We start from the raw sequence: 18,987 nt of genomic DNA, 5'->3' as shown, positions 1-18,987 counted from the left end.
AGGCAGGCAGAGAGAGAGGAGGAAGCAGGCTCCCCGCTGAGCAGAGAGCCCGATGCAGGGCTCGAACCCAGGACCTGGGATCACGACCTGAGCCGAAGGCAGCGGCTTAACCCACTGAGCCACCCAGGCGCCCCTTGCATTATTTTTTTATGGTAAAATACACTTAACATAAAATTTACCATTTGATCTATTTTTTATTTTTATTTTTTTAATAAAAAATTTTTTTAAAAGATTTTATTTATTTATTTTATTTGACAGAGATCAGAAGTAGGCAGAGCAGCAGGCAGAGAGAGAGGAAGGGAAGCAGGCCCCCCGCCGAGCAGAGAGCTGGATGCAGGGCTCGATCCCAGGACCCTGAGATCATGACCTGAGCTGAACGAAGGCAGATGCTTAATGACTGAGCCACCCAGGTGCCCATAGTTGAGCCATTTTCAAGTGTACAGTTCAATGGCATTAGGCGTGTCCACACTACCGTCCAGCCCTCAGCACCATCCGTCTCCAGAGCTTTTTTTAATCTTCCCAGACACTCTGCCCTCATGAAGTACTCACTCCTCTCCCTGCTTCTCCCAACCCCTGGTAAGCACCATTTATTCCACTGAAACTTTTGTAAAGACCAAAGGAAGGTTCTAGAAGAGAGTAGAAGGTGCTTCAGATAACCGCCTCCTTCAGCGGTGTATTCTGGAACCCTGTCTTCTCCATGGAGGAACGGTGACCCCTCAGACGGAGGCACAAACAAAGGCTTGAACGTAGGCAGAAACGTTTTGCGTCCTCGGGCAGCGGCGCCTGCCTGCGCTGTGCCCCTGCTGGAAAGGGCAGCCGCGTGTTTACTGACGATCGCTTGCAAAGAAGAAAGACTTGGAACACGGCGCCGTCTTCCTGAGCGGCTGACAGCTGCTCTTCAGTGGAAATCTCAGTGGAAACAAAGAAATCCTGCAGCACTGTTATAACGTGCACATGGGAAGTGGCTTCCTTCCAGAGCGGGGCCGATCTGGGTACCCGGGATCTTTGGCCCAAGCCTCCTGCGCGGTCTCCGTTGCTCCCCGCGGCTATTGTTGTCACAGCTGCAGGAAGGTCTGGTGCACGTCCTGAGTCCGCGATCGCTTCCACTCGCTGGGGGCCCCGGGGTTCCAGGCTTCCAGGCCGGGTGCTGTCCCTTCCAGGAGCGGGTGTCTTCAGCAGTCAAGAAGGTTCGGGGCTTTCTCAGAATCCAGGGGCCGTGGCTGCCAACCCAGATTTCGGTGGAAAACCACCACAACAGGAAGGGAGGAGGAATCTGGGGGCATTTAAGAGAAGCGGGCGTTTTCCCCAGCTCGGCATCATTGGTCTTCCTCTCTGTGGCATGTGCGACATGCGATTGGGCCTCTTTCGGGTCTGGGCACCATGTGGCAGGGCCGCTCACCTCGCCTGGATGCTGACTCATTGCGTGCCCCGCTGAGTCATTTCATGTCTCATTTTTTTTTCCACCCGCAAAGTGGGGTGAATAACACCACTATAAGACTCAAATGAGAAAACATATGTGAAAGTGATTTGAAAATTGTCAAGTGCTTTCCAAGTGAGGTGTGGCGGGCCTGGAGCTGTGTGGGGTGTGCGGTGTTAGAGGTGTGGGTGGGGTGTCGAGCCCCTCAGCCCTCTGGCTATGCCATATCTCCTGGGCGAGGGCTCCCATGACATCCTTCCTCTGGTCATCCCGGCTCAAATGTCACTTCTTCCGGGATGTCCTCCGTCAGCCCCCAGGCACCTGGACTCCCACAGTGGCCACACTGCTTTGGGGTTTCTTGTTTCACTGTCTGCCCTCATCCCCCCCACAGACCATAGAGCCCACGAGAGCAGGTGCCCGCAAGGATTTCCCCTGTAGCAGCAGCTACTCGAACGCGGGCCGTTCACTGACTTCCCCGCTTGGCCACTCGCTAGCTGTGTGACCTCAGTTTTCCTGTCTGGTGAGTGGGTACTTATGTCCCCCTTTCGAGGCCGGAATGAGGACTGACACAGTGGGTGTGGAGCCTGGGAGGTGCTCAGAGGGGAGGTCCGGGATCCTGTCGTGTTCAGTCCACGGAGGCAGCCTCCTGGGGGACTTTCCTCATTCCCAATTTACGGCTGTTGCCGAGCGTGTTCTTTGCAAGCCCTTCCCCTCCAGCCTCATTGCAGACTCATCCTTGATCCCGTCCCGTGTTCAAGCCGAGCAACCTTGGGGCTAAATTCTTTGAACCCATGTTTACTTATGTCACCAGATTGAGCAATGGGTTTGTGACATTCCTTTTTGGGACAAGGACACTCTCACGTATGTTTTCTCATCCTGATGCTCATATTCCCCTGCAAAAGGCCCAGCTGAACAGTGAAATACCACATGTCCGGGATTTCCAGGGGCAGGATAGCCCGACTCGGCCCATTCTTTATCTTTCCAGCGGACTTTGTTTGAGGCACAACTTATACACAATAAAACATGAGGATACATACAGTGACTGCACAGCTCACTGAATGGTCGCGTTTGCACACATGTGTGACCACTTCCCAGGTCAAGCTAGAGAGCATTTCACCATCCCAGCAAGTTTCTTCCTACTCCTTTGCAGGAGACAGCCCACTGCCCACCTGACGTCCCTCACTTCTCAAGTTGTATCCTCTTAGGTTAGTTTGGCCTGTTCTTGAACTCTGCGTCACGGGGCTCCTGTAGTCACACTTGTTTGTGCCCAGCTGATGCGTTGCTCATGGGGCACGGCCACTCATGTCATTACACTGAGCCTCGTCCTGCAGGCACTCCTCCGTCCCCTCCTACCTCAGCTCTCTTCCCAGCGAGCCCCCCTCCTGGCCCCGCTCCCACGCCAGCCCTCCAGTCCCTGCAGGCTGGAATCTGGCAGCGGCCCTACTGGGCCATGACCCCGAGGAGGGCTCAGCAGCCATGCGTGGCTGATGGCGCCCCAGTGATGGGTTCCCCTGCAGAGTGTGGCTCAAAGAGCAAGGACAGGGGCTTTTCTTGGCTCTGGGAAGGGGAAGGCCACGGCCTGGAGTCTGGAGAGGCAGACTGGCGATGAATGGGAACGCTAGCTCTATGACCTTGAGAAAGGCATCCGACCTTCCTGGGTCTCTCCGTGTTCTCTTTCCCAAAATGAAAGGGTTGTTGGGCTAGAGGCTCATGCAGGTTCCCTGTGATCTAGAGTCCATGATCCTGAGTCGTCCCTACACAAGTTCATCTGTACCTCCTCTGTGCATGTGTGCTTCCCAAGCGATGTGTCCACTGAGTGTGTGTGTGTGTGTGTTCATCCCATCTTGAAGCTCAACATTCCTGCAGACCTCATTTATTTTATACTCCAGGTTGAAAAAAAAAGACATTCCAACAGCAGGGGTTCTGGGCTGGTGGAGGGCTGGCCTCCTTGTACTGATTGATGAGGGGCTTTTTTTCTCCCAGCTGACCTCAGGGGCTTGCCCGTAGTCTCAGGCAAAGGGCTATCTGGTGGTCCTCTCTATACAAGTTTCCAGAAATGGATGAAAGGACAGTTATGTTTGGAGAGTATTTTGATGTCTCGGTTCAGTAGTTTTTAGAAGGCCTTTAGACTCCGAAAAAGTCTGTATTTTGGGATTCAGTTCAAAATGGGCTCTCGGACTCCATGGTGTAAGGGTGATTCAACCGTCAGCTGTGGGCCAGCTCCTGGGCCACGATGCTCCGTTTCCCATCTGTAAAATGGGTGAATAATCCTTGCTTTATCTTGCAGGATTGTTACCAGCATCCAATAGAACACAGGCCAGAGACGAGGCATTGTTCCAGTGAATCTGAGGGGTAGGCCAGTGGGTTTGGTCAAGAGTCTGGCTGGAGAGTGAACTGATTCTGGTTTTTATGTCCTGGTTTGGTCGGGGCCTATGATTTCAGTTCTTCCTAGCTGTCTTTCTGCCTTTTCCTACTTCTGCTCTCTTCTCCTGAACACCACCCCTCTCTCTTACCTCTCCTGCTACAGGGTGCGTTCAAAGGAGCCCTCCTCTCTCTCTGCCCTTAGACGCCCACTTATCCCTCAAAGGAAAAGCCTGGGTCCAGCTTAGGGGGGGCCCACAGGTGTGCCGGGGCCTGCTGACCTAGACATGTGGGCTTCTATTGCTACCTGCCGGCTTGGGATATTTAGAACGATGGTATATCAGTGCTCGGCAGGACTTCGATTTCTTTCTTTCTTTCTTTTTTTAAGGTTTTATTTATTTATTTGACAGAGAGACCCAGTGAGAGAGGGAACACAAGCAGGGGGAGTGGGAGAGGGAGAAGCAGGCCTCCCGCCAAGCTGGGAGCCCAATGTGGGACTCGATCCCAGGACCCTGGGAGCATGACTTGAGCCGAAGGCAGATGCTTAATGACTGAGCCACCCAGGGACCCAGGACATCCATTTCTTAAGTGAGAGCTGAATGCACTGCCGCTGGAGAGGCTGAATCCCCTACCCCAGGCCCCCGGACGGTGAGCTCTGATTCCCCTTTACATTAGCTCTTTCAACCTGCTGTTGGTTCTACACTCATTTAGGTGGGTTTGCTTTGTGTTAGCCTCTTTGAGGACCTGGCCTAAGCCTCACACAGGTACTCAATATTTATTTTTGATCAGATCAGAGAGTTAATAAATATTTGTTTCCGTTAATGGAAGTCTGAAGGAACAGATCCATTAGGCAACGTGTTCTTGCCTGTGAACGATCTGTGACTACACCTGGCCTTTGGTGCCAAGGCTGGGAAACCTCCCAACACCGCCCCCCGCCACCCCCACCTTTCCTGGCAGTGCCTCCTGCCATTACTTGTAGCTGAGAAGGTCCCGGCCAACAGGAGGTGGAGGTGAAGGGGTTAAGGTCCATCCTGGGTTTCTTCCTTTGCCTCCTGTGCTCTGAGCATCCTTGAAACATTACCTGCAGGTTACTAGAGCTTTTTTCTTTTTTTTTTTTAAAGATTTTATTTATTTATTTGACAGAGAGAAATCACAAGTAAGCAGAGAGGCAGGCAGAGAGAGAGGAGGAAGCAGGCTCCCTGCTGAGCAGAAAGCCCGATGTGGGGCTTGAACCCAGGACCTGGGATCATGACCTGAGCTGAAGGCAGCGGCTTAACCCACCGAGCCACCCAGGCGCCCCTTACTAGAGCTTTAAATCGAAATGTCAACCCCCTCTTCATCCACACTTACCGTGCCGGCCCTGAGGGACAGAAGGTACCACTTTCATCGTGGGTGACATCCTTCCAATACATCTGCTGTGGGTGACTTCACCCAAGTGGCATCTGCTAGGCCGACGATGGGCTCACAGGTAACGAGTCCTGCGATCTTACACTTCTATTATGTCATTGGGTTCCCAACTTCCGAAACTCAGAATCGAGATGCGAGCACCGCACAGGGGGAGCTTTTCAGAGTTCAGCGTCACCTCTGGCTTCTCGGTGAACATGCAGAGCCCGACACCCCGGAGCCTCCCTGTGCTGGGTCATTGGCTGAAGCTGAAAACAAAAGCATTGCTATAGAGGAGCAGGGCCATGGGAGACATCCTCTTTCCAAAAAAACGAATGCAGAGGGACCCCCCCCTTTCTGTTTCCAGTGTGGGGTGCTGCCTGTGTTTCTCAGCTGTGCCCACCTCTGTGAGCCAGGCAGCTTGGCCCAATAGCTCTTGGCATTGGGCAGGGGGATGGTGCTTTGGGTCCCCCCACATCCCAGCTGCCAGGCACCAAACTGCTGGACTCGTTCATAACGTGAGCCCTGGTTACTCCGTCTTCATAGATCCAGATTCGACGTGGTGCTGTTCGTTGGCTTACAGTAGAGATACAATCCCAAACCTGGAGGAAGATGACAAGGGTTATTTCATAGCCTCCTTCAAAAGAGCTGGGGTTGCCCTTCCAGTGATAAGTGAGGTAAGTTATAAGTGTTCCCCCTAAACTAATTTCCAGAAATAGTGGAGCTTTTTCACAGTCAAGATTGCCTCAAGGCCAAGGTCTACTGGAAGTTCAGATGTGGTACTTTCCCCACAAGGGAGCCAGCTAACAACTACTATGGCTCTCTGAGGCTCCCCCTGCTCCCAGGCTGCTGCAGGGCCTGGGCTGTCTCCAGGGACAGTAATAACGTTGAACATTCTAGGTAAAGCTGGGGTCCTCTGTGCTCCTGGTCATCCAAGAGGTCACAGGCAGTGGGAAAGAGAAAGGAGCCCTAACTTCAATCAGGGTTCACCTACCCTGCCCTCTGGGCTGCTGACCCTCAGCAGAGGGCTCCTTGCACTGTGGCCTTTGGTCCCCAATGCCATGGAGCTGGTGAGTGTGATCAGTCATAGACAAGCTCCACTTTCCCTCCGATACCCCACTTAGCCTGTCCCTTTTAGGGGGACACATCCATGGGGACATGGCTGTGTATCCAGAGGTGTCAAGTCTGGGAGAACTCAGGATGTCAGACCAGCTGCTCCAACCTCCCTCTGCTTCTTAGGAGGGCCTCTCCTGGTCTGTTAATCTCCTTTTATTTATGATGAATGGGATCCTCTTGGGACATTGGCCATTCCATGGGTCTCATGCAGTTTAGGCTGCCATAACAAATTATGGTAGACCGGGCATCTTAAAACAACAGATACTTATTTCTTATGGTTCTGGAGGCTGAGAAGTCCAAGGTCAAGACACTAGCAGATTCAGTGTTTGGTGAGGCCCTGCTTCTGGGTTCATAGACGGCCATCTTCTCGCTGTGTCCTCTAGTTGCAGAGAGAGAGGAAGCAAACTCTTATGCCTCTGGGCACTAATCCTCTGGGGAGGGCCCCACCCTCATGACCTAATCACCTCCCAAAGGCTCCACCTCCTAATGCCATCACACTGGGGATTAGGGGTTCAATATATGAACTTCATGGGGGGACTCAAACATTCAGTTCAGAATATCACGGGGCAGGTACATAGGTGTGGAGCCCCTCTCCAGAGCTCTCTGCCTCAGAGAGGGTGATTTAGGGCACAGAAGGGCCAGCAATCATTAGGGTTTACCTCTAAGAGAGGCTGTTTGCTCTGATCCATGAGAACGAAGCCAAGGATACCAGTCCATTCAAGGGTCAGCTAAGCACAATCCCAACAGTCATTGCCCGGCCCATTGACTGTTTTGAGGGCTGGCCTAATGTTGGCTTAGCCCCGGGATTGTGTGTGTGTGTGTCTCCTTGGGGTACCTAGTTGGTATTCTTTAGTCTTTCCTGGGACCCTCCTCGGGTCAGAGGTCTCCTGGAAGGCTAGTCTGGTTCCTGGAGGAGTCCAGTTGTGTATCTATAAATTCTTCCATATGTTCAAAGATGCTTATTAAATAATTGCAACATGCTAGGCTCTTGGGGAGCAAGATAAAAAATAAATGTGGTCTAAGCCTTTGTATAACTCATAGTCTTAGAGAGACTATAGGCAAAGAAACAGGTGTATTAGTTAGCTATCACTGTGTAACAAAGCACTCCAGAAGTCCCAGTAGTGAATGACAATAAACATCTTCAGGGATTTGTGGGTTAAGTGGGATGGTTGAGTTTCAGGCTGTAGGTCTGTGAGGGTTAGTTGGGCTGCTCTTATTCCATGGTTGTTTATCCCAGGTCCCAGGCTAAGGGGTCACAGTGACCTGTCAGTAGCTCTTCTTTTGATAACGACGGAGCAACAAAAGAGCAAGTGGAAACACACAAAACTCTCAAGACCCAGGTCTGGAATTGGCGCATGGCCTTTCTGTCCACATAACTGTGGCCAACACAAGTCACATGGCCAAGCCCAAGGGGTGGGGAAGGGTTATTCCTCAATGGCAAGGCTACATGCATAGGGGGAGAAGAACAGGGCTGATGGTGCAATCCACCATACCATGGGCAACTCCCATAGGCATAGACTGCTGGCCTGGGGGACACTGGGCCTGGGGCACTGGCACAGGGCAGCAGGAGGCCACAGGTCTATGCCGCCATTAATTACATTAGTTTTCTGGGAGGGACTAGCAGGTTCTCCATGCAGGGTCTGGAAAGGTGCTGTTCCTGGCTTTGGGGACTCTACATGGCCGTGGCTCTGCTAACTCCAGCATCCAGAGCGTGCATGGGCACGAGCTCGACCATTCTTTGGGGGATCGGTATGCTGCAGGGAGGGGGCCACTGAGGCCCCACTGGGCCTGTTCTTGCTCTGGGAAGGGCAGGCCCATCTCTATGGCCGAGGCCCGCCTACCGTCTGATGTCTACGCTTTGAGCATAGCCCAGGACGTGGCAGCGAGCAGCAGGCCATCTGTCCAGGCAGGCTCTTCCCTCAAGCCCTTTGGCAGCATCAGGCCCCTCCGAGTGTGGCACTAGAGGCTTCCCTCCCTCCTGCACAGCTCTCCTTCCTGCCATGGAGCCACGCGTGCAGCATTCTCCAGAATCAGTGTGTCTCTGCCAGCCTCCCGGCCGAGGCCATGCTTGTCTTTGCCCTGACTTCTCCCGGAGTCTCCTGACGGGTCCCTCCTCTCCCACCCTTGTCTCTCTTCCGTTTCTGCTGGACACAGCCCCCACGTGAACTCCCTCCTGTGTAACTCGGAACACGCCATTCTCCACCTCACCCCTTCTGGGGCTTTCCATCATGCCAAGGAGACAGCCCCACTTTTTAGGGAGACTCTGGGATGTTGTGGCTCTTTGACAACAATGCTAAGGCATCATTTGTCTCTTTTGCCTTTGCTTTCCCACGAGTGTGCGGTGGAGTTTCCCACCCACTTCACGACAGGGCGACACAGTGGTTTCAGAAGCAGAAACGAGAATTTGGTCCCGGAGCTCAGCACTCAGGAGGTTCACGAAATTGTGAAATGCTGCCGCTCTTCCCGCTAGCTTGGTTTACACTCCTCTTCTGCCAAAATACGGCGTTTGTGTTAGCACGTGGGAAGTTATTATTGTTGTTTTTAAGCAAATTATGAATATTAAAATTGTTTCGGTTTCAGTTCTAAGACAGTACCTTTGGTAGACATAAGCCGCATAAACAGAAGCCCTTTGGGGATTTCGATCATAGAAATTTAAAAAAGAAGATTTTATTTATTTATTTGATTCAGAAAGAGAGAGAATGAGTAGGGGGCGGAACAGAGGGAAAGGGAGAAGCAGGTGCCCTCCCAAGCAGGGAGCCCGATGCGGGGCTTGATTCCAGGACGCCGGGATCATAACCGGAGCTGAAGGCAGATACTTAACCAACTGAGCCACCCAAGTACCCTGATAATAGAATTTTTAAAAAAGATTTTATTTATTTATTTGGGAGAGAGAGAGAGAACATAAGAAGGGGGAGAGGCAGAGGGTGAGGGAGAAGCAGACTCCCCACTTAATGAGGGTCCTGACATGAGGCTTGATCCCAGGACCCTGGGATCATGACCTGAGCCAAAGGCAGACGCTTAACGGACTGAGCCACCCAGGCACTCTAATAATAGAAATTTTTAAGGGCTGTAAAAGGTTCCTGAAACAAAAGGTTTGAGAACCGCGGGGATGGAGTTATTTCTGAAACCTCTTTGACCCAGAATCCCCCTCCCTCACCCTTTTCAGGTCAGGAAGCCGCTGTTAGCACCTGTTGCTGTCTGGTTCCGTTCGGGCAGCCCTGGGACTGCCGATGCTATGGGGCAGGCGGGGGCGTAATGTCTTAGAGAATAGGGTTCAGGACAGATTTGGGTAACCTTGGTTCATGCCTAGTAGCTGTGTGACTCTGGGCACGTGACCTAACCTTACAGGCCAGTCTTGTCACCTGTATGCTGACAGAGACAACAGTACTCACCATCAGTAGTACCTATACTCCAGGACTGCTGGGAAAGTTATATAGGATCACGGACGCTGGGCACCAGATACAGAGCAAGCAGCCAGCAAGTCCTTGCTAATGTCACTACTCCATAATCATACAACTGCTACAGTTGTGTCTTTTTTTTTTTTTAAGATTTTATTTATTCATTTGACAGAGATCACAAGCAGGCAGAGAGGCAGGTGGAGAGAGAGAGGAGGAAGCAGGCTCCCTGCGGAGCAGAGAGCCCAACACGGGGCTCGATTCCAGGACCCTGAGATCGTGACCCAAGCCGAAGGCAGAGGCTTTAACCCACTGAGCCACCCAGGTGCCCCTATAGCTGTGTCTTAATTACAAAAAACAACAAGAACAAAAGAAGCATGAGACTAAGTCAAGGAGGAATGGAGGAAGAATTTACTGGGCACATGAGGAAAGAGGAAGACAGAGGTATCGAGGAGAAATGGCTTCTCTGGGGTATGGCCTCAAAGCCCTGCCTCAAAAGGCTAGAGGTGGGTTTTCCCAGCAGGGTCCTGTGGCTCACAAGGAGGGGATCTCGCCTTAGCCAGTCCGTGACTCCAAGGAGAGTGACTTGGGGACACTTGTTTGCTCAGTCCAAGCCTTTGGGGGGACCAGGAATGTGTGATGGGCCTGGCCTCACTGTAGGGCGCTCTGGCTGCCGCATCCAAAAGGCCAGATACAAAGCCAGTTCTGTCTCTGTCCTGGGTGGAGCAAATCTGTCCCCTCTCCCTTTGCTGGCCGCTCCCTGCTGTCTGTTTCAGAGTAACTGCTTCTTTGGCTGGTCGAGTGAAACTAAGACAGCTTTGACCTTGGTGTATTTATAGCCGGGAAGTAGGAAAGCATCATGAGTAAAACCAGAGCAGGGAAACCATATGAAGTCCCCTAGGGAATGGCAGAGTTTGTGTGAAGTGTGAGTGTGTGTGTCTGAGAGAGAGAGAGAACAGGTTTGAATGTGTGTCTGTGTGTGTCTGTGTGTGTGTGAACAATTTGGTCAAAGGCTTGATTATTTCTAGAAGTAAGCCTGATTGGTTAGGTCAACTTAAAGACCAGCATTTCCTCCCTTATCTGAACTTAGTTTCACCACCTGTAAAATGGGCCTGGTGCTTGTGTGTGGGAGTAACAAATTTATAAACGGTTGCAGACATAAAATGCTCTAGAAGGCATTTTGTTCCCTCTATGGTCCAATAAGAAAAACCACAGGATTGCTGGCCGAGGAGGGAAAAAAATGTCCAGACATCAGCAGTTCAACTATCTGTGGCATCCTAACCCTTCCTTCAAGTTTCTCTTGTCATGGTGTGGTAACCACAGAGGACAATCAGCCCGAGGGACAGGGAGCTTCAGTCTGTCTGGCGTATGATGTCCTTGGCTCCATGTGCCTCTCCTCGGACTGAAGCCACTTCCAGGCCTTGGGAGCCACCACCAGGGGCAGCCCTGGGTGAGGGGGGCTGCTATGGCAGAGGTACGCTTCAGATAAAAATGGGGCAAGAGAATTGTGGAGGAGGAAAAACGTTCTTCCAGGGGAGCAAAACAGTTGCGTCCCTCCTTGGTGATGGCCGTGGGCACACCTGTGCCTGGCGTCTTCTGATCTTTGTTCTGTTATCTTGACAGCCACGTCCCCTTTGGCAGCCGCAAAATAGGGGATAACATCTGTGTTAGATGATCTCTAAAGGGAGTGAGCCACCTTGAAATAACCTCAATGGTGAGGTCGTGCAGCTAGATGGCAGGTCTGTGGAGGGGCCTCATGGCCCAGAGGTAGGGGGACCATCAACTTTCTCATGCAAGGTGAGACCTTTTTTGAGAATGGAAAGAGGGGCTATTAGTAATTACTGTGGGTAATGGGAGTAAACTGGGATGGTCTGGGTAGAGGAGACATATGGTCACTTCCTTGGAGGCCATGAGAGCCTGGTGGAAGAAATTAGCCCATGGGGTTTCCCAGGGAAGGGTGGCCAGGCCACTTCACGAGGGTGTAGGGTAAGGGGAGAAAAAGTCCCACCGTTTCCGCCAGAAGAGTGTTGGCCAATGGCAGCTGTGCGGAGAAAGGGACTAAGGGTGGTTCCTCTGCTGCTGGAGGGACCCTCTCTGGACATCTGGGGACCAAACTGGAGTCATCCTCATGCTCCTTCTTCCCGGGTGTTATATTTTCCAGAATGTCAAGCCCCAATGTCAGGACCCCAAGCGACCTTCCAAGGAGGGATGGGGCAGATTACCACTTGAGAGGTGAGGGACTGGAGGAGCAGATGGGCCCAAAGCCCTCTGCCTGCGGGGAGGAATTAGTTTCCCAGCATCTGCTGAGGGAATATTCGATCCACCACACTACCTACCAGGAAAATGGCTAAGGTCCAAGTTTCTGACAATGCCTTTCTACCCAACCGGTGACCTTCAGGGTGGTGTGGGAATGAGGGAAGGAGGAGCCTGCCATGGTCTGGGACAGAGAAGACCCTCTGGATGGAGAAGGGGAGCTTGGGAGCCTGTCTGGATGTGCGGCCAAGCCTCCATCCGGGTCTCTGTGTCTTTGTGGCTTCACAGGACTAGCTGTGCCCAGGGCATTGGGACAGGCAGGGTGACAGAGGCAGCGAACCGCCAAGTCCTCCAAGGACAGTGACTCACTGCTCCTGGAGTTTGGTGGAATGGCAGAAAGTTGGAGCTGAAAGTGGCCTTGGTGTTCATGTCCTCCAACTCCCTTATCTGAAAGATGGAGAACCAGATGTCCGCAGTGGGAGGAGGAGGCAACGTGGGCTACCTCACACTGGGCATCTCACTCGCATGCCTCTCAGTTAATCTGCAAAACCCTCCGGGAGAGAACATACAATCTGAGGTTAGCTCTGTCGTCCAAACGACTAGGTGGGGAGGCGGGATTTGAACCCAGTTCTCAGGCTGACTCTGAAAGCCACATTCTTTGTAACCAGATGGCGTCCCCTCTCCCCAGGGCTTTGTTGGGAAGAGGTCAAGCCCAGCTGAAAGTATGCTGATCCCCATCTCAGCCTTTTTTAGGCCAGCTCGCATTATAAATATTTTCTCTTTGATTTTGCAACCCGTGGCAGTTAGTGACTGGGGCTGCAAAGGGAAGATAAGCTTGCAAGAGAGGAACATCCCATCTGGCCCTCGTGAACCGAGGGCAATTTCCGAGTGACTCTCAGGCTGTCAAATGCAATGACCCCATGAGGAGAACACTGAGCCACTCCGTAGATATGACCCGGGTTCACTTTTCCTTGATCTCAGCAGAACAGGATAAGCCAGAAACATCAGGCTCAGCGATGAGGGAGGACTTTGTGGCAGGTCCCGAAAACCCACCCTGCCCCAGCAGAGGGATCCAGATTGGGAGGGTGGGTGGGAAGAGTTGGGCAGGGGTGGTTGGGGGAGGGGAGAGGCTGGTGGATGCACCACTGGGCAGGTGTAGGGGAGGGGAGAGTCAAGTGGGCTCTGTGTGGTCACCTCTGGTCTGCTCTCTCCAGAGATGCTGGCCAATCCACAGAAGGAAGGACTATGGGAACTGTATTCCCAAGAAGACAGTGAGTCTTATGTGGGGCTGGTGGTCTCTGTAGAGGGAGCCCTGATCCAGCAGGAGGGGCAATTACGCAAGCAGTGACGGGTGCGGGGACTGTCCTAGAGGCAAGGGTCAGCCCAGTGAGAACAAACAAGTTGTTTTGGAAAATTTTCTGGCGCCCTCCCCCTCAGCCTCCATTCAGGGGCCAGAATTTCCCGCCTCTTTTGCCTTATTTCTTGATCAGCACTTACCACATCCTTGAGAAACAGGTCAACACACAGGTGGCCCTTTTAACCCGAGGGGCCGATGTTTGGGACTCTGATCCACACAGGGGCACCCTAGCCTCTGCCGGCCCTTCCTGCCCCAGCGACTCTGCTGGGCTGGTCCCCGCCCCTCCCCGACGACGGTCCCGTTTCCACCTGTGAGATACTGCTCACCTTTCAAGACTCTGCTGAAAGTATCTTTTCTGCTGCCTGCTGCCTCCCTCCCCCCCATTTTTAAAAAAGATTTTATTTATTTATTTGACAGACCGAGATCACAAGCAGGCAGAGAGGCAGGCAGAGAGAGAGGAGGAAGCAGGCTCCCCGCTGAGCAGAGAGCCTGATGCGGGGCTCGATCCCAGGACCCTGAGATCATGACCTGAGCCGAAGGCAGAGGCTTAATCCACTGAGCCACCCAGGTGCCTCTACCCAGCCCCCATTTTTAACCTTCCTGCAGGAGGAGCCTTTCAAACATGCCTCAAACTGGGAGCAGAGTATGGTGGGCACCACCCATGTGTCATCTGGAATCAAGAATCAGCCACACTCGCTTCATCTCTCTCTCTCTCCGTGAATTTTTTATAGCATAGTGTCATTTCACTTCGGCATGCTAGACTTTGCATCTCTAAAAAAGACGGACATTTTCAGACATAACGATGTCATGGTTGTGGACCTAAAAATTACCACCAGTTCCTTGCTATCATCCAATACCTGACCCATACTGAGATTCCAATTGTCCCCTCCCCCCCTTTTTTTTTTTTAACAGTCGATGTCTTTGAATCAAGTCTACCATTTGATTCGGTCGAGTTTTTGAAGGAATGGGGCCAATTGTTCTGCACGACTCCCACACGTGGCTTCAGCCTCTGTCTTCCCATTTATGCTTGTCTTATAGCCCTTATTACAGGTGCCCTCAATTATGCCACCGCTGCCCCGGCCCTCGGTCCCTCCGCAGCGTGAGCTTTTTGAGAGCAGGCATGATGGATACTCTTCATCTCTGTGTCCCTCACGTCCGACGCGGTGCTTTGTGCACAGTAAGCGTCCCATCGATGCTCCAACACGTCACTGCCTCTGAGTGAATTTTCTCTTTGCCACTTGAAACTTCAAAGTCTTCGGATTTTGAAACCCCCACGGCTGGGAGTGATCTTTGGCTCCAGAGGGGTTTGTACCCAGAGAGAGGGCAGACCAGATGACCTTGTAGACTCAGCATGACTCTGCAGTTTTGGGGATCCATCCAGAGCCTGGATGATACCAGACGTCGACTTCGTCCTCCAACCTTGCTCTGGGGTTTATCAACGTCCATGTGGTTAAATTCCATAAGCTGGTGTGATCTGAGGAGGGAAATTAGGGCATGATTTCTTGCCGTCACTTTTTACAGCTTGGCAAGGGACAGAAAGGTTATCCCTTGACCTCCCCGTGTTGCTCTGTCATTGAGTGAGGTTGCCTGGAGCGAGGGCCTGGGTGGTGGCTCGTCCTGCCCCTCTCCTTGCTTTCTGACCCAATTCCCTGATCTCACAACCTTTGACTTGTTTATTTCTAGAGGTGTAATCCATATGCTGTATTGAGAGTGAATGAGAAAATATGGCTTGGATCATGGAATTCAGCTCTATGATTCATTGGTTTGACAAGCTGGGTTTTTTTGTTTGTTTTGTTTTTTTTTCTTTGGCAAGTCTACCACCTGCCAGGCCTTGCCTGCCTGGGTTCTGGGAGTCCATAGGGGGCCAAGGCCCGTTTTACCAGCTAGGAGTTCACTGTTTAATGAAATACACCCTTAGTGCCATAGAAGAAGGAAGGTTGGATATTGTGGATGACAGAAGGACAGCCATGTCCGACTGCTGGAATACCGGAGGGCTTCCTGGAGGAGGCAGCTTCTCAACTGAGCCTTGAAGGATGCATAGGAATTTGCGGGGAGAAGGTGAAGAGGGAAGAACATTGCAGACATAGCCCAAGGATACAGAATAACATATGGAAAGGGAAATTGTATTTACTCGGTATTTTTTTTTTTACCCTGTATTTTCAGAGACATTTGTAATGTCATTTAAACTTCTCACATGATTTTTAAAAAATGGGCCTTGGGGAGGTTAAAAGATTTGTCCAAGGGGAGAAAGAGAATTAGAATTATGTCCACAGATTCTCTGAGAAGCAGGTCAGCGTCCCGACTTTATTCTATGCCCATGTAACACTCATTCCTCCATGAAGTAACTCTAAAAGTCTCATTTGTACCAGTCAGAGAAGATCCCAGCCCAGTATAGGGAGCACAGAGTTGCTGCATTCCAGAAGGAGCCATCAGGCCTGGTCTACATGAGAGCGGAATCACCTACGGCCTGTTCACAACACCCCCGTGGTCCTCAGCACTGGACACCAAGGGCAGCAAACCTTATCTCAGAGAAAGTTTCTCTTCCTGAAGCAGACACAGACTGTTTTATGTTGGCTTCCTGACAAGCTAGAAACACCAGACCACTGACCAAACAGGGTTATTTGGTAGTTTATATATTATATGAGAACCATCGTGTTTTATTATATATATGTGAAATGATAGGAAATGCAGTTAATCTAGACCCAATCTTAGGGAAAACCAAGATTTTTCTTCTCTTTTTCTTGTCAGACGATTTAAAAAAAAAAATCACTGGAAACTTAGAAGTGTTCATTTAGAACAGTTCAATGAACTGTTAAAAAACCACTTGACCCTGAGGTACTTGGCCCTGAGGTGATCACCATGGCAGCAAGCACTTTGAAGACTTTCTGAGAGGAAGTAAGGGAACTAACAGTGACCCACACCCACCACACATCAGACACTATTCTAGACACTTCCAAAAGCTGTTCTGTTTAATTTTCATTAACGAACCCTACCTGATACAGTCACACAGTGGTTATTAGCCCAGTTTTCACCTGTGAGGGAACCAAAATTCTGACAGGTTAAATAACTTGCCAGTGTCACAGAATAAGGAGGAAAATTAGCATTCTGACCCCAAAGTCTCCTCTTCCCTCAGCACCATGATTACATTTCACGCATGAGAGCTGATGCCCAAGACCGAGCTCTCAGGTCAGACGGGCTGGGTTTGAACCCAGCCTCCAGCAAATTACTCACTCTGGGCAAGTTACTTAGCTCCTTTTCCTCAGCTTTCCTCATCGTGAATGGGGAAATAATGGTACCTTCCTCACAGGAAAGGTTCAAGGGGTTAACCCAGCTAAAAATCCTCAAGACAGTGCTTGGCACCAATAATCACCTCATGAAGGTTAACTCCTCACATAGGGACCTTTGCTTGAAATCGAGGTTGCCTCTTGCCTTGGCTTGTCTTATCTGGGAAGAGGACAGGGTGTTGGCCTATCTTCGAGGGCAGCAGAGGGGCCCCCAGCTGAACATTTAGGGAACCCGTGGGTCAACCAGGACAGGACTTCTGCCTGGTGGGACCGGGAAGCCCTCGCTGGTACAAGGGGGGGTCCCAGAGCCCCCGAGGAGATGGGCTGCCCCTGCTGCACCAGATCCCTCTGCTAGGCCGGACACGGAAAAGCACACGGTTCGGGAGAAGAAGGCTCCAGAAATTAACTAAAAGCTGAAAACCGTCTGTGAATTCAGTGATGCCGCAGGTTCCTGAAGGTGCTTCCAGGGGAATCAAAGCAGGGGCAAGCCTCCACCTGCAGAGGCAGGTCAAAACCTAGCCCAGAGTGTGCAAAACAAGGCCCATATCCAAAGCTGACTTGCCTGGGCATAGTGGCGAGAGTGTCATCTCGTCTGCTGGGGGCGTGCAGGAGCCCACGCAGCCCAGGGACATCAGACCCAGAGCCAGAGTGTGGCTCAGCTGAAAGCGCCAGGCACGACCCATGGGGCAGGCGGATGAGGCGCTGGGGGCCGGCCGTGCCGTGCCGAGGGAGTAGGTCCATGCAGGGAAGTGGATGGCACTGGGCATGTCGGGGGATTTGTGGAGCCACCTGCTGAGGGGACAAAGAGAACCCGGTGGAGGGGGGGAGGCCTCCGAAGACCAGCAAAGCCAAGGGGGAGCCCACGAGGGCAGGGCTAGACCCCAGGACGGGACTTCAGGTCCACAGCCGAGGGGGCTGGCTCTGGGGTGGTGGGTCGTTCCAGCTGTGGCAGGTGCAGGGGTTTCCGCTGGGGAGAGGGACTGGCTGCTGTGGCAATGTGGCACGCGAAGGGCACTGTGCACTCATGGGAAGAGGCCAGGCCCTCGGTTTCCCTCCTCGCAATGGGCATCATGCTGTCTGCTTTACGGGGCTGAGTATAGACATCACAGAAACGCCGCCTGCGCAGGTACCCGAGGACCCGCAGGGTGCAGAGGCCGAAGGCCCTCTCCAGCCCTCTCCCCGCACCCCAATTACTTCTACCCCGTCCCTTCACCTCCCCGAATCTTGTTGGTCTCCTATGCAAAATGGGATAAAAATGACCACCTTCTCTCATTGTGCCTGCGAATTCCCAGAGCCTAATTTCCCCATGAGGGCGAGAATTCTGCATGTGGGTCAGGCCCGTGTCTCCCGGCTGTCCCTACCAGCCTCCGTCGCATGGACTAAGCAGCAGGCTCCTCGCTGCCGGGTGCTGAGCGGGTCCCAGTGTCCCTCAGTGTCTCCTCAGGTCTCCCCGCTCGGACAAATGGCTAATGGTTAGACAAGGTAATGGTGATATATGCAGACCCCCCCGACCGTGTGCAAGGCGGGTGGCGTTAATGGCTATCTTGGAGGTGACATTCCATTAGGGGTGATTGGACTTAATTTTAATGGCCAGATGACTTACCGTTTCATCATCCTCTCCTGGGCCTGAAGGTCAGTGGGAAAACTTTCTTTCCTTCAGGAATTACACTTTAAAATCCACATTAACACCGTGCCGGTCTTGGTTAATGCTAAAATACTGAACTGTAAGGGAACCCCTCTGCGCAGGCAGGTGTGTTTGTCGGTGTGGGTCTCCTGGTTCTGTGGCCCTGGAGCCAGAGATGGCACAGAGTTGAACGCTGACTCCACCACTCGCTGGCTGGGTGGCCTTGGGCAACTTACTTAACCTCTCTGTGCTTCCTAGCATTGGTGTGAGGATTCCACAACGTGGTGTGTGGAAAGTGGTTAGAGCAGTGCCTAAAACATGGACTTGCCATGGAAACGTGGGCTCCTGTTATTAGTTCTTGAGGCAAAGGAATACAAGAAGCGGTCACTTATAAATCAGGTTCGAAATCACAACTGACCAGGTAGGCGGGCGAAGGTGGGGAGTTCAAGGAAGGGTAGGTAAGCGTGGAAACGCGGGTTGGGGTCGTTGTCCAGGCCTTGAATGCTGGGCTCCCCTGAAGGATACACCAGCGCAGGGAGAGCGTCGGGATGACAGGAAGGTGTCAGGAAAGGAGTATTTCTGGAGGCTCCTCGTGAAGGTGGGGGAAGTAAGAAAGAAGTAATTATGAGAGCCATTAGGAAAGGCACCCCTGCAGGAGCTCGTAGTGATTGGATGTGGGGTGGGGGGGTGCAGAGGGGTGTAAGATGACTTTGAGGTGCTGGGGGAGGTGATGCACAGGAAAGTGTCCTCGCCGGTGTGGGACGAGCTGGTTTGGAGGTTTGGAGGGGAGAGTGTGC

This window comes from Lutra lutra, chromosome 14, assembly GCF_902655055.1.
Source record: "Lutra lutra chromosome 14, mLutLut1.2, whole genome shotgun sequence".
NCBI lineage: Eukaryota > Metazoa > Chordata > Mammalia > Carnivora > Mustelidae > Lutra > Lutra lutra.
Note: the sequence above shows the minus strand (reverse complement) of the source record.